Here is a 6,570-nt window from a genome sequence, read left to right on the forward strand (position 1 = left end):
TGGAAGACGGTCACACTCAACGGCAAGTCGCAAGAACTGTTGGCGTAAGCCTTTTTACGGTTCAACGAGTGCTTCAACGCTTTTAGGAGGCAAGTTTGCTAACCAGGCGACCTGGCTCTGGACGAAGAACAACGACCACGGCACTAGATGACCGTTTCCTTGTGTTTCAGTCTTTACGAAACCGGACCTCAACAGCGGTTATGGATCAAAATCGTCTAGAGGAAGTACGAAATCGCAATTTTAGTGTTGCAACAGTCAGAAGAAGACTTCGTTCTTCTTGACTATTTTCTCGGGTAATGGCTAGAGGACCGCCACTTCGCCGGGTGCCTCGAGTTGCACGACTAGCTTTTGCTCGACAATACGCGCGTTGGGGAATTAACGATTGTAGCAAAGTTTTATTCTCAGATGAATCCCGTTTCTGACTAACTAGATCCGATAGACATGTAAGAGTTTGGAGGAGAACCGGTGAATGATTTTCACAAGCTTGCATTGCTCCAAGAATGCTATTTGGTGGAGGCTCGGTCATGGCTTGGGGAGGTATATCTTCCGACTTCCACACAGAATTACCCTTCATCGAAAATAGGTCCCTAACTGCACGAAGGTACATTACGGAGATTCCGGAAGAACATGGTATGCCCAACATGGCAGCGCGTGGAGAAAACGCCGTTTTTATGCAGGACAACGTGCGATCGCACGTTGCCAGGATCAGTATGTAATGCTTGGACGAAGTTGTAATTACGAGGGTAGCCTGGCCAGCTAGGTCTCCGGACCTGAATCCCATCGAACATCTCTGAGACGATTTGAAAAAACGTATTCAAACCCATACACCTCCTCCTAACAACGCACAGGAGCTTAAGGATCTGTTAGTGAGTGAGTGGAATAACATACCACAACATGTAATCCGGAGAAAAATTGAGAGTATGCCCCGTCGTCTGCAAGAGGTTATTAGAGCAAGGGGAGGCAATACACAATATTGGTCATTGAAATTTCACTGATTTTTTACCACGTTGTGTATTTTCCATATTTTTTCGTATGTCTGTTTTATCAACAACTTGATTTGTTTTCTGTTTTTTTCAATAAAAACAATAAAAAACTATTTTTTTTCTTCCAAAACAAACATAGATGACAAATAAAAAATACATTAGCCAAAAAAAAAGGTTATTACTGCACCAGAGGCAAAAATATTGAAGAAACTTGAAATTTTCAAGATGACCCGGATTTTATGATCGCGAGTGTATAACATCCTCTTCGATGTCAGCAACTATAACAGTATGGACGAACTTTTCTGCTCCAATTCCCAATTGTACCTGGATTTCTCCATGAATGTTGGCATTTTCACCTGTAGCGGTCCGAAATCGCAACCTCGTTGGTAACAGTTTCTTACGGCTGTTTATAACAACTGTCGGGCGTATAATGGTTCTGGTCGCTCCGGTATCCACCAACAATGTATGCCTTCTACCATTTATTTCTCCATCTACATATACACTATCTTCACGACATTTCAAAGAAGCTATTAGTATAAGAGGGTCTTTGGAAAAGTTCCGGGTCGAAGCTGCCCGCCTAAGGCCGACTCGTTCTGGTTTTCCCGATGGCATTCTTGACTTTATGGTCTTCATTTCCTTGCATGTAATACTTTTCATCATATTAACGAGCTGGTCAAGTTTATCTTCATCTCCTTCCTCTTTTACAGTCCTAACTTTACTGTAACCGCCAGAGGCCTGCGTAGCTGACTCGTATTCCAGGGCGGCGGATAAGACATCAATCAGCGTCTTGTGACGAGCTAATCGCAGTGTTCTCTGCATTTCATGATCACGAAGACCATCAATAAACGTTTTGAACGGCCAATTTTTCCATCATGTCTTCGGGAGCTGTTGGATAAGCATATCGTACTAATCTGGCAATATCTACCTCATATTCTTGAAGAGCCTCATCTCTCTTCTGTCTTCAAATGATATACATGCTCCAAATATTCGTGGCCATATCGCATATTTAACCTCTTCTTCAGTTGTTCGAAATCATCCGTCTCTACGGCTATGGTCTGAAGCACATCTAAGGCATCTCCTCGAAGAGCGATAGTCAGGTTTACAGCCTTTTCTTTTTCAGACGCTTTCGCTCTTAAGGCTGATTCGAACTCACATTTCGTCTCGTTTTCTTTTGTCTCTATTGTAATTGGCTTGTATCCTCTCTCTGCTATCCCTGTTTCTTCCATCTTCCTTTCCATTTCTTTCATCTTTTCTTCGAAGGCCAACTTATCGGCAGCAACTTAGTTTTTTAACGAAGATATTCTATCGTCCAGGGCAGACATCTCAGAAGTAACCTTAGAGATTTCTGAAGAGATGTTACCAGAAACTTTGCTTTCCAGAGAAGAAATCTCGTTAGAAACTTTGTTTTCTAAAGAAGCGATGTCGCCGGAAACTTTCGAAATATCGCCAGAAACTTTGTTCTCTAATTTCGAAATCGACGAGATGACAGCATCTTCAAATATATAAGTCTTTGGATCTAGACCATCTTGCTCCAAAGCGTTCTTTAGTCGTTGGACTAACTCAGCCTTTTTTCCGGTAGAAGCTAATTCTCTATCCTCGAGATGTCTTCTTAAATTCGTCACTGTGAGTTCACAAATCGTAGTCATTTTCGTAATTTATTTTATGTATTCCACTATTCTGACACCATTTGTTAGGTTTTTATTAATTCTAATTTATTTATTATTTATTTATTAAAGGTTCTATTTATAACACTTGCAAATTTATTAAAGTCTTTATTACTAATTTATATTACACGAACAATTATACAATTTATAATACGGGCGTTACATTTTAATTTACGCGGCGCGATCTTCAAAATTAACTAACTCCTCCAACAGAATTCCTTCTTTAAATATAAAACTCCGTTAGTTTCGGAATCCCCTAGAAGCAGACATGAATTGACTCGAACATTGGGGAAGACCGGTTGTTGGCGGTGTTGACAAGAATTGCCTCGAATAAAGGAATAAATAATAATAAAGAAATCCACTTGAAGAGAACTTCATCATTTGATTTTTGCGCGAAAATATGCGCAATAATCTTAAGTGGCCGGCATTTCCCCTCCCTTCCCTAATAAATGTGTGCTGTGACTCAGATTCGGCCGTATTTCATCATTTTCTTGGAATGGTTTTAAAAAAATAGTAGTACTGCGAGAGGTTAAATTCTGAAAACATAAGCATAATAATAACAGCTGTAATAATTTAAATCATTTATTAATAATACATGAGAAGTCATCAATGAAAGTAGCAAAATTTCCTTTTCACGGAGAAGCTATCAGAAAGGTTACAAATTCCAAAACTGGCTAATATCTATTATATTATTATTTACATTTCTGTCTGGAAAATACACTATAGCACATTGTATCAATAATACATAATTTTTGGCATATAAAATATCTCATCTTTCGAAAGCTATATCTTTATACGTTTTTTTTTTTCATTAGAACGGTCACATAATTTACCTGGAGAAATCTTACTGTACATTATGAAGATTTAACATAAAATATTTGGATAAAATATGACTATTTACTTACTAAATAAACTGTGCAGCTAAGTTTTTAAAAGAAGAGAGAAGCTAAGAAATTTAAAAAATAAAGTTGTCTTTTGCGTTTATAGGATATAAATTCCTTTTATCATATTCAACAGAATATTGATGTACTTATTAAAGCATTCAATACGGGCAAGAAAAGGATTTACTGATATCTAGACCAGATATATATTTAACAAATAAAAAGCCTTTTCTGGACCTGGTCCTTGATTGGGACACTTATAATGTTTTTAAAAATATTTGTTTGATATGCTAAAATATTATTTAATGGTTTACATATGAATTTTGCATCAGCAATATAATAATACAAATTATAACTATTTACTTACTTTACTGCTAGAACACTATAGAATGGTGAACACCATCCTAATATCGCATCATCTGTATAACATCATTTTTATTTCTCTTGTATTCCAAAAAGATATAAATTGATCTAATAAAATTTTAAAATCAGTAGCATTTTAGTCAAATTAGCAAAAAAATGTCGTACTTTATTTGAAGACAACAAAAGAAAAAGCCAAATAACAAAAATTATTCTTCAAAAAACATTTTAGCTCAGCAAGAAGGCACAGTTGATCCAAATAATTTAGGATCAATTTTATAATTATTTAGCAAAGATTCCTCTGGTAAATTAACTCCACCTACTAATGAAACTTCTGTATAAAAAAACTGCAGTTTATATCTAAACATATATCTATGACAAAGTACTACAAGTGTGCTTGCAAAATATTAAAAATTTTATAAATCACAACAAGTAAGATTCGTAATAAAAATAACCGTTCATTTTTAACACCGTTAGATAATGAATCAATACTATATAAATAATTCCATTAATTTTTGATTCGGTATTTCTGACGATACAACTAGATAACTGACTTTTTTTGGACATTTGAAATTTCCTCAAGTTTTAAGAAACATTTTTTTATTCCAACCTATTTTTAAAGTTATCCACCTTGTACAGATAATTTTCGCGATAAATCGCCGACTGCAATATACATGTTATTGTCGAATTATTTAATATCATTTACAGAACAGGCATATTACCTAAAGAATGGCTTCTATCAACATTTGTGACTATACCAAAAAAATAAAAACGCCAGACTTGCAGAAATGTTGCATCAATCTAATGTGCCACCTACTAAAAGTATTCCTAAAGATTATTCATCGTAGAATATATAAAAAGTTCGAACAATACATTGGACAAACTCAGTTCGGATTTAGAAATGGTCAAGGAACCAGAGAAGCATTATATGCAGTAAATGTGCTAATACAGAGATGTATTAGATGTAAACCTGGACATCTATGTCTGCTTCCTAGATTATAACAAGGCATTCGATACAGTGAAACATAATCCGTTAATAAAACTACTGAGAACAAAGAACATTGATATAATATCACGGGATATAAGAATAATAAATAATCTGTTTAATGCATACTCGGAGGAAATATTCAAAAAAGCATTAGAAGATGAAGTAGCAGGCATAAAAATAAATGGCCTACCCATACGTGAAATTAGATATGCTGATGATACAATACTAATAGCAGAAAATATTACAGATCTACAAAGAATTTTAGATAAGGTTGTTGCAGCGAGTGAAGAATTTGGTCTGTCACTAAACATAAAGAAAACAAAATTCATGATTTTATCAAAGAAAAATATTAGATACATCAATCTACACGTAAATAATAAGACGATAGAACGAGTTCTGTTCTTTTGTATGGTGTGGAGACATGGACTACTAAATAAACAATGTCTCAATAAATTGGAAGCATTTGAAATGTGGACATATCGAAGAATGTTTAGAATCTCCTGGAAAGACAGAATAACTAATGGAGAAGTACTAAGAAGAATAGAGAACAACAGGGAGATACTGGATTCCATCAAAATAAGAAAACTACAATATCTGGGTCATATAAGACGTGGTGACAGATATGAATTCCTAAAACTAATAATGCACAGAAAGATTCAAGGAAAGCGCAGCATAAGTAGAAGAAGAATGTCCTGGCTGAGAAACCTCAGAGAATGGTTTGGATGCAGCTCAACTGAACTCTTTCGGGCTGTAGTGTCAAAAGTTAGAATAGCAGTGATGATTGCCAACCTCCGTCTCGGAGATGGCACGTAAAGAAGATAGTAATTTTATGCAAATTTTCTCATTTTCCGGTTTATATAACTTTGGGCTTTGTTTTGAGAAGCCTTTGGCTTACTTTTTGTCTTCCCGAATTTATGATAATAATAGTGATGAAGTAAACTGGGAACTCTGCAGAACCCATAATAAGCTTAACGTACTTAAGACGACCCCAGCGAGACAATAGACAGCTCGAAAAATATTCCATTTTCCTGGAAAACATTTTATTAATTCAAATTGGTAAGATCTACCCTGTACTATGTAATAATATTCTTGAAAATATGGTTAACTGAAATTGTTCAAGACCTTTCTGACAAAATATTCTGCGTATTATGTTAGTATTAATTGCGGTATTTTACACAAATTGTGGCTTATACACGATGGATCATCAAGTTTCAAGTTTCCATATCATTTTGTAAACAATAACTATGCAAACATATGTCTGACTAAAAAAATTACCGCTTGTTTTTAAGGAGTCCCTATACTAGCGATAGGAAGACGAAATGAAGACCTAGGTGGTAAAATCCTTGCATGAAGCCGTCCATCTCGTATATTATCTCAGCCAATGGAAGCAGCGAGCTAACGATATTTAGAGTGTAACTATGCCTTGAGAATGGCTTAAGGAATGAGGAGGAGAGCCAATTCAATTATTTGCGAAAACCAATAAAACACACATTTTGTCTTGTTTTGAAAATATTTTCGAACAATATTAATGGCTTTTCTTTTCTGAATTTCAAATTTCGAGTTTATATGACATAGTTTTGGAAATTACAAGTAAGTTGGAAATATCAACAAAGAAAATGGTCAGATACGTAAATACTAGTAACTAAAAGTAGTACCAGTAAGTAAATTAAGAATATAGATTTAAAAATGCTAAC

Source organism: Diabrotica undecimpunctata, chromosome 6 (assembly GCF_040954645.1).
Source record: "Diabrotica undecimpunctata isolate CICGRU chromosome 6, icDiaUnde3, whole genome shotgun sequence".
Classification (NCBI taxonomy): Eukaryota; Metazoa; Arthropoda; class Insecta; order Coleoptera; family Chrysomelidae; genus Diabrotica; species Diabrotica undecimpunctata.